This window comes from Alligator mississippiensis, chromosome 1 (assembly GCF_030867095.1).
Source record: "Alligator mississippiensis isolate rAllMis1 chromosome 1, rAllMis1, whole genome shotgun sequence".
NCBI classification, from domain to species: Eukaryota; Metazoa; Chordata; order Crocodylia; family Alligatoridae; genus Alligator; species Alligator mississippiensis.
In genome coordinates this window covers 136,956,931-136,967,262 of record NC_081824.1, presented here as the reverse complement: position 1 = coordinate 136,967,262, position 10,332 = coordinate 136,956,931, and positions in this window count along the sequence as shown.

The following is a 10,332-nucleotide window of genomic DNA, read 5'->3' as shown; positions in this document are numbered from 1 at the left end:
GCTGTACCCCACCCACTTGCACCAGGCTGGGTTCCCAGCGGCTTGAAGCCTGGTGCAGGTGGGTGTGGCACAGCCCCCGGGCTGTGCTTTGCCTCCCTCCACTGGCACAGCTCCCAGGGAGGTGGCAGCAGCAGCCTCCAGCCCACACCTCTGGGAGGGCTGTGGGGCTCTGCCAGCCTCCTCCCCAGGATGCCGGCCCCGATCTGCCTGTGATCAGCCTGGGTGAAATGTCGAAACAGAGTCGAAACTTCAAAACTGTTTTGATGAAATGAAATGGAACAGGGCTGTTGAAATGAAACTAAACTCAAAACAAAATGCTGTTCCGGCAAAACATCAAAACACAACTCAAAGCAAAACAGTGCTGTTTTGCACAGCCCTATTGGATACTAAGAACCAAGGACTGAATACGGATATTCTTTTGTATGGGAAAAATGATGTCTGTACCTTTATCTTTGTGCGCTTTGGCATTTTTGTTGATTTGGGAGCTCTTGGCTGTCAGAGACATTACCAGGGATCACTGTGTGGAAGTGGCTTTCATTGATCCCCAGTACTGATATTGACTTATAGAAGCATACAAAGTAAGGGTTGGAAGGGACCTCAGGAGGTCATTTAGTCCAACCACCTGCTCAAAGCAGGACCATCCCCAACTAGATCATCCTAGCCAAAGCTTTGTCTAGCTGGGTTTTGAAAACCCCCAAGGATGGAGCTTCCTCTCTGGGTAACCTGTTCCAGTGTTTTACTACTCTCCTAGTGAGAAAAGTCTTCCTAATATCTAACCTAAACTCCCCTTGTTGCAACTTGAGACCGTTGCTCCTTGTTCTGTCATCTGCCACCACCAAGAATAGCTTAGCTCCATCCTCTTTCGAACCCCACTTCAGGTAGTTGAGGTCTGATATTAAGTCTCCTCAGTCTCCTCTTCTCTTGACTAAATAAGCCCAGTTCCCCCAGTCTTTCCTCATATAAGTCATATCCCCCGACCCCTTCACTTTTGTTGCCCTCTGCTGGACTCTATCCAATTTGTCCACAACGTTTTTGTAGTGGGGGGCCCAAGACTGAACACAGTACTCCAGATGTGGCCTCACCAGTGCTGAATAGAGGGGAATAATCACTTCACTCAATCTGCTGGCAATACTCATACTAATGCAGCGCAGCATGCCGTTTGCCTTCTCCGCAGCAAGGGCCCACTTGGCTCATATTCAGCTAATTGTCCACTGTAACCCCCAGGTCCTTTTCTGCAGAACTGCTGCCCAGCCAGTCAGCCCCCAGCCTGTACTGGTACATGGGATTGTCCTAAGTACAGGACTTTGCAGTTTAACCTCATGAAATTTCTTTTGGCTCAATCCTACAATTTGTCTAGGTTCCTCTGAATACTAGCTTTACCCTCCAGTGTATCTACTACTCCCCCAAGCTTGGTGTCATCTGAAAACTTGCTGAGGGTACATTCTATGCCATCTTCAGGTCATTGATGAAGACCTTGAACAAAACCGGCCCCAGGACTGACCCCTGGGGGCTCCACTTGATACTGGCTGCCAACTAGACATTGAGCCATTGATTACTACTCTCCGAGCCCTATGCTTCAACCAATTTTCTATGCATCTTACACTCCATTCTTCCAGCTCATACTTCCTTAGCTTCCCTGCGAGAATGTTGTGGGAAATTATATCAAAAGCCTTGATAAATTCAAGGTACAACATATCCACCAATCTCCCACATCCACAGAGCCAGTCACCTTGTCATAGAAGACAGTCAGGTTGGTCAGGCATGACTTGCCCTTGGGGAATCCATGCTGACTGTTCCTAATCACCCTTTTCTCCTCCAAGTGCTTACAAACGGATTCCTTGAGGATCTGCTCCATGATTTGTCCAGGGACTAAGGTGAAGCTGACTGGTCTGTAGTTCCCTCTACCCTCCTTCCCCCCCTTCTTAAACATGGGCACTATGTCCTTTTCAAATCATCTGGGACCTCTCCTGATCCCCATGAGTTTTCAAAGATAATGGCCAATAGCTCTGCAATCACATCAGCCAACTCCTTCAGCCCCCATGGATGCATCTCATCTGGCCCACTGGATTTGTACACATCCAGCTTTTCTAAGTCATCCCTAACCTGTTCTTTCACCACTGAAGGCTGTTCACCTCCTCTCCAAACTGTGCTGCCCAGTGCAGTAGTCTGGGAGGTGCTCTTGCCTGTGAAGAGGGAGGCAAAAAAGGCATTGAGCACATCAGACTTCATGGCATATTCTTATCTACTAGACTCTTGCTAATTGTTCTTCAAACCACAGGTGATAAAAACTCTTCCCTTTTGAAAATTCTTGATGTTCCACTAATCATGCTATTCTTTCTTCTGCAATTTGCTTTTTGGCTACCCCTGGAATTTTGCTCTTTTCCACTATTTAAAAATAGTCTGCAGGACTGGGAAAGTCTGAGAGGGACCCACTGGAAGCAGAGGAAAATGGGCTCACTTTGTCCTCACTGCCCTGGGGCAGCTTTCTTTTTTGTAATCCAATTATTCCAGCAAAGGCATAGCAGGAAAGAGAAGAGAGAGGGTACCCAGGGAAGACCCAGCAGGGCAGGAGCTGCAAAACTAACAGGAAGCATCATGACAACTCATGGGGCTTCAGTCCCATTGCAGAGCACAACAATTTAGCTGGCCCAAAAAAGAGATTACCCACAGAAATCCTTGCCTCTCACACATTTCTTTGACCATCACAGCTACATCACTCCACCACTACCATATCATAAATAATGCATTTTCCCCCTGCTGCAACTGGTCTTATAATGACATGAAATTTTCTAGCCCTCACATGTATTATTTTTTTAGAAAAAATATGAGAAAGAGAGTTATTCCTCCAAACACAACACCTATTGTGCACCTACTGTCACCTATTGAAAAAATCAAGTTAACTGCAAGTGCAGAGACCTTGAGGTCTAACTTAACATTTTTGCAGATCCCCAAAATCATGAAAATATTTTTTTTAAATAAAAGATAAGTCTGGTTCTGGTCGCCTTTTGACTTCAGAGCTCTCCGCAGCTGCTAGGAACAGTTGCCCCCGGGGAGGGGGAGGAATGAATGGTTGCCTCTGGCCATGCAACCACACTACCAGTATGACAGCAAAGTCAGCACTGTCCCAGCATGTGGCAGCTGCCCTGGATGCCTGGCTGCATCACTACACGTCTGACAGCCACCTCCTTTTGGGAACCTGGAAGTTGCATTGTTACTACCTCTCCCAAAATGAGAGGATAAGTTGTTCTGGCTCCTGCAGAGGGAGTTCTCACTGGCTGCTTGATAGGGCAGTTTCCAGCTCCTCCCTAAATTTTCCCCCTCATTAATTAATTTTTTGCCCAATCATCCCATCAATTAATGATGCACTCTGGCACCTACATTAATTTTTCCCCCCAGGGCCACATCTGCTTCTTCTATATCCCAGTCATTCATCATGCACTCCTCAATTCCCACATCAGTTCTGCTCCCAAATAAATCATTAAGAAACCTTCCCACTTTCTCTGCCCCCTACAAAGAAGGCCTTTTCTTTGCCAGTGCATTTCAGATGTACTGTACAATACTCTTTGCTGTTTCAGCTGTGAAGCTCTCGTGACTGCAGACTGCCAGTCTGGTCAGCACCGTTATGAAGCAGAGGAAGATTGCATAGCAACATGACAGAAAACACAATCGCACCTCATTAGTGAGCTGTATTTGGCGCAGTAGCTTCAGAAGTACTAGCACATGCTTGATCTTGCCTGCCATATTTAATATTTCATACCCCTACCCACACAGATAGATGTAGCTTAGGCCATGACAATATATCTTTAGCTTCTACTTCCTTTATCTTCCCTCTTCTTTTAAAATGATGGTTTTTACAAATTATAAGAGTCAATCTCAATATTTTTCACTGAGTGTGCTACCGCTAGCTACAGATACTATACCAGGAACCTACCTTAGTCCCTCATTTCCATCCACGTAACATCCCTATGGCAACTGAAGCAGGTGCTTCCAAGGAAAAGAAATGTTAAGAGAGTGATGTATATTGAACCATCTTTAATGAAATCTGGCAGCTGGAAATAAGAAGGAAGAGTGAGCACCATATGGCCAAACAGTTCTTTATAGGCCATGAGCAACTGTGTCAGAGATCATCAAAGTACCACAGGCTACAATTTAAGAACTCCTGCCAATTTAATTAGGAATATCGTTCTTAAAATTAGACAAAAGAATCACAGTGACACCTTGTGGTTAAAACTATCTCATCACTTCAGTTACCATATTCTGTTTAGGATTTGCTTAAAATCATTCTGGTGATGCTGCCAACACAACAAGGTTTGCTTCCCCATGCCAATCTTTTAAAAACAGTCATCAAATGTCTAAAAAGTTCACTTATAGAAATAATGTAACAGAAAATTCTCCCACAAGGATGAACCAAGAACATAACAAGAACTTCTACTTAATACTTCAATATGGCTGGTAAAATAAAAATAACATCATACTGACCCCTATGCTTACTGGCTGGAATCATATGCTGTTCCATTCATTCATCATTTGTAGAGACACCATTGTCTGGTGGACTGATCTCAGGTGTCTGTGTGTATATTGAGATGTGCAACTGCCTAAACTTACTAATCAAGGAGCTATGTGTCCACAAAATGGGATTTTCTCTTTAAAACTCAGTCCTTTAATATAAGCAGGAACACAGGTCTGTGTTCCCAAACACTAATGGTAAACCATGGAATGCCACGAGAGTTTTGGCTGAAAAACAAGGCTGAATAAAAGGTGCAAGATTTGGCCTAATATCTGAATTGTCCGGGGCAAAAGTTCAGTCTTGGTTTTATTTTTCATTACAATTGTCAAGGACTTCAGAGATGACCAATTCCATCTCATAAAAATTGTTTTATATCTTTAAAATGTTTGCAAAGCCTTTTGAGTTTGTGACTTAGAAATCACAGAAGGTTCTACATTTTATTGAAAACAAACCAGTACCCATTGCAGATACATCAGTAGATGTTAAACTTGATTCTGAGCAGTCATCAAACCAAACACATTAGGCCTAGCTGTCATGTGGTTGATATCACTTTGTTTAGAGCAGTTTGCAATTCAACAAACCGTTCCCTTTATAGCGTAGTTAAATGTGGGGAACGAACCAAATGGCACCGATGCTGGTGTACTGAAACTACTGTATCTCCAGCTGACTAATTCTGTCTTGTTGTTCCCCAGCCCTCCTGCACCTGCCTGTGGGAGTTTGATTTAGTCTTGCGCACAGATGGTCAATTAGGTGCCATCTGTTTTGCTCTGTGTTGGAACCCAGGAAAGACATCTTACAGCTGCAAGAGATGAGGCACAGGGGGGATTCATCAATTAGAAGTAGAGAAGGAGCGTGGAGAATCAGCCAACTCCCTCTGAAGGAAAGAACACAGATGGAGCAGATTCAAGGGTGGGCCTGTAGTTGCACCCCCTTTAGATTCCTGGTTTGCCCAAAGCTTAAAACTCCTTGGCAGTGGCAGCAGCATTTCTGTTCAGGCACCAAGAATGGAGTCAATTGACTTCATGGCTCATTATAATCTACCCAACTCCTGCTAAACTCTTCATTCCACAGGTGTTAATGACCCTCTCTCCATTCTAATAGTCTTGATTGGGGACACTTGCCCTCCAGCCCATGGGCCAAATACAGCCTGTGGAGCCATAGTATCTGGCCCACAGAGCTCTGCTCAGGTCGGGAAATTCGGCAGCAGGAAGCAGTGACCATTAATACTGGCCCCTTCCCACTTGCCAAATCCCAAACCCCAAGCCCTACATGGCAGGTTGGGACTAGGCCACACCCCCTCCTCTAACCTTCCTCTCCCCCTGCAATGGAGCCCATGCTGGTGCCAGCGGCTCCTTGCCCCCCTGTCTGTGGGGGCTGCCTGGTGGGAGAGGGTTCTGGAGGCTCCCTTGCCTGTCCCTTTTGTGCCCAACTTCAGGCCCTGGAGAAGCAGGTTAGGGAGCTCCAGGCCGAAGTGAGCAGGCTGAGGGGGATCAGGGCTGCGGAGGATGAAATCGACACGTATTTCCATTCTCTGCAGGACCAGTCTTCCAGCAGACAGACCTCCCGGGAGAGAGACAGCTGAGGAATGGAAGAAGGTCACCACCAGAACCAGGGCTGCTCGGGCTAGCATGGTGACAGCTTCCCAGGTACAACTAGGGAACAGATTCGAGGCCTTGGCAGCCTTAGAGAAGAAGGTCGAGGAAGCTGCTTCCAAGGGGGGGGACAGTGCCACTCTACACATGGCACAGTTTGAACATGGACAGAACACCACAAGGAAGAAATGCCGAGTCCTCATCTCCATCCTGAGACTCCATCCTGAGGGGAATGGAGGGTCCCATCTGCCGACCCAACCCCATGGCACATGAGGTCTGCTGCCTGCCTGGGGCTCAGATCCAGGGTGTTACAGGCATGATCCCAGACCTCATTCGATCCTTGGACCAGTACCCCATGGTCCTAATCCATGTAGGAACAAATGATGCGGCGGGAAGCAGTCCAGACCACATCATGAAGGACTACGAGGCCCTGGGAGCCAAGCTCAAGGAGACAAGGGCACAGGTGGTATTCTCCTCTATTCTCCCGGTAAGTAGACGCAGATGGCGCCATGAGGCCTGCATCAGAGTGGTCAACGGGCGGCTTCAGAGTTGGTACTACCAGACAGGCCTCAGGTTCCTTGACAACGACCCGCTTTTTTGCTCGGGGGCATGCTCGGGTGGGGTGGGCTTCACCTCTCCCCTAAAGGCAAGCGTGTCTTTTCTTCCAGGTTGGCTGATCTCATAGACCATGCTTTAAACTAGCTTCGCCAGGGGATGGGGCCATAGGGGGGCATGACAACACTTCCCAGCCAAGACAGGCAATAAGCACAAGTACCCAGATAAGAGACAGGGGTCCGGATAGTGCTGGGGTTAGGGGGGTGGTGCATACACCCTCAGGAATCCTTAAATGCCTCTACACTAATGCTCTTAGTATGGGGAACAAGCAGGAGGAACTTGGTATCCTGCTAGCTAACACAAACCCAGACATAGTGGGGTTCACTGAAACCTGGTGGGATTCAACGCATGATTGGGTGGTAAACATCAAGGGCTGTAGGCTGTACAGGCAGGATAGAACAGGGAGGAAAGGTTGGGGTGTGGCGCTCTACGTCAAAGAGCAAAACACGTCCTCAACAAACAGCACTGGGTCAGAGGAGGGGCAGACTGCAGTGCTCTGGCCTTCTACAACCAGCTCACAAAATCCTTGGACGCAGCTGGACGTAGCCTTTCTGGATTTTAGGAAGGCCTTCAACACTCCATTCTCATTAAAAAATTAGGCAACTGTGGTATCGATGCCTACACAGTCAGATGGTTCGCAAATTGGCTAGAGGGCCACACCCAGAGAGTGGTGGTGGATGGGTCATTTTTTACCTGGAGGGATGTGGGCAGTGGGGTTCCCCAGGGCTCGGTCCTTGTGCCCGCACTGTTCAACATCTTCATCAGCGACTTGGACAAGGGGTGAAAAGCACCTTGTTCAAATTCGTGGATGACACTAAGATGTGGGGAGAAGTGGGCAAGCTAGAAGGGAGGGACAGGCTACAACTAGATCTGGACAGGTTACAGGGGTGGGCGGATGAGAATAGGATGGGTTTCAATACTGACAAGTGCAGGATACTGCACCTAGGGAGGAAGAACCAGCAGCATACCTACAGGCTGGGGAACTCCCTTCTCATCAGCACAGAGGCAGAGAAGGATCTTGGATTTGCTATTGATTCCAAGATGAACATGGGCCACCAATGTGAGGAAGCGATCAGTAAGGCTAACCGCACCTTAACATGCATCCACAGATGCATCACAAGCAGGTCCAAGGAGGTGATCCTCCCCCTCTGTGTGGCATTGGTCAGGCCGCAGTTGGAGTACTGCATCCAGTTCTGGGCGCCGCGCTTCAGAAGGGATGTGGACAGCATCGAGAGGGTCCAGAGGAGGGCCACTCACATGATCAGGAGTCAGCAGGGCAGGCCCTACGAGGAGAGGCTATGGGACCTGAACCTGTTCAGCCTCCACAAGAGAAGGCTGAGAGGAGATCTGGTGGCCATCTATAAACTTACCAAGGGAGACCAGCAGGGAATGGGAGAGACCCTGTTCTCTCTGAGCACTACCAGGAGTAACTAGGAATAACGACCATAAGTTGACTGAGAGTAGGTTCAGGCTAGACATCAGGAGGCGCTAATTCACAGTCAGGGTGGCTAGGATCTAGAACCAACTTCCAAGGGAAGTGGTGCTTGCCCCTACTTTGGGGGTCTTCAGAAAGAGGCTAGACAATCACCTTGCCGTGGTTGTCTGACCCCAGCATTCTTTCCTGCCATGGCAGGGGGTCGGACTTGATGACCTGCTCAGCTCCCTTCCGACCCTACCTACTATGAAACTATGAAACTAACTGAATTGGGTCAGGGCCACATCCTCCCCCTCCCCCTCCCTGCCCCTCTTCCCCTCCCCCGGAGCTGGATCAGGTCCAGACCATGCCCCTACCCCGCTCCTGCAATTGGACTAGAGCCAGACCACATCCCTCTTCCCCCCATGGGGCCAAGCTCCCTTCCTCCCATCCAGGGGGGCCAGTTAAGGCCAGGCTGCCCCCACCCACCACTTGGTATGGCCAGATAGGTCCCACTGCAACCACCCTAGGCACTGCATCTGGGCCACCAGCCAGATCCGACCTGCGAACCAACTGGGCACTGTTCATCCAGCCTGCAAGCCAAAACGTTTGAACATTCCAGTAATCAAGCTATGTTTTCTTCTGCAACTCTGAAGCCTGGTAACTACTCTGATACTGGAGCTCCTATTTCACAGCCCTGAAGATTTTTTTAATTCTAACTAAAAGTATTAACTCAGGTGTGGAAACAGCTTTCAGTGAAGCACTGGATGCACAGTCAAGTTGCCCAAGAAGGCTAGACTTTATGAACCTGAACAAGAGCTGTCCATTTAATTCTAATGACAATGGGACTAATGAAACAACAGCTTTTCTGATTACTTTTGCCTAGTTTGTTGTGTTTTTATACGTGATAAAAGATATGACTTGTGAGGAGAGGCTGAGGGAGCTGGGCTTATTTAGTCTGGAGAAGAGAAGACTCAAGGGAGATTTAATAGCAGCCTTCAACTACCTGAAGGAGGTTCAAGGGGACTTATGAGGAATGACTGGGGGAACTGGTCTTGTTTAGTCTAGAGAAGAGGAGACTGAGAGGAGACTTAATATCAGTCTTCAGCTACCTGAAGGTAGGGTTGAAAGAGGATGGAGCTGGACTGTTCTCCGTGATGGCAGATGACAGAACAAGGAGCAATGGTCTCAAGTTGCAGCAAGGGAGGTTTAGGTCAGGTATTAGGAAAAAGCTCTCTCACTAAGAGAGTAGTAAAGCACTGGAACAGGGTACCAAGAGAGATGGCCTCTCTCCATCCTTAGAGGTTTTTAAGACCCAGATAAACAGTCTTGGCTGGTATGATCTAGTTGGGGATGGTCCTGCTTTGAGCAGGGGCTTGGACTAAATCAGTGCTTCTCAAAGTGGTGGTCCGCGGACCGGTGCCGATCCATAGCGAGTTGCCAGGAGAGAAAGAAATATATTCGCCAGTCCGCAGCGAGTTGCCGGGAAAGAAGGAAATATATTTTCAGAAGCATAACATTGATATGTCATAGAGCCACAGTTCGTACATTCCAGCACTCCAGGTGATGCCGCATCGTGCAAGGTGAGGAGAGAAAGAAACAGCCGGTCGCACATTTGTGTAGTGCTGTTACACACAGTTGTTGCCACCGGCTAAACTGGGCACCGGTCTCTGGCCCACTGGAAAAAAAATTGCCAGTCCGCCACATCAGATAGTTTGAGAGGCACTGGACTAAATGACCTCCTGAGGTCCCTTCCAACTTCATTTTTCTTTGATTCTACATAGCAAATGAATGCACGCTCCAAGAAGTCAGAATTGATTTTGCTTGCCTCTTACGCCGAACCCAGGCCTGGGCCCCTGGCGCATCAGTAACACTCCCTTTCTACCTGAAGAAAATGATGCTGTACTCTACATGAGGATGCACCGCACCCCACTTCGCAAAGTCCCAACTCCCCTTCCCCATAGGCATCATCTTGGCACCAGCCCCGCAAAGCCCCAGGCCCTGGCATCAGGCGCTGTAAAAATGGCACCTGTTCTTTAGTCACAAGAAACAAACACACACCCGCAAACTTTATAAAGGCAAGCTCCGAGGACTTGGCTGACTCCACACCATGCCTGCTACAGAGAAACCCGAGCTCCAGGGGCGGGAGCCTGCGGCAGGCAAGGGGGGGAAAAGCGCGGCAGGTGCCCGAGCCCGAGCCCGAG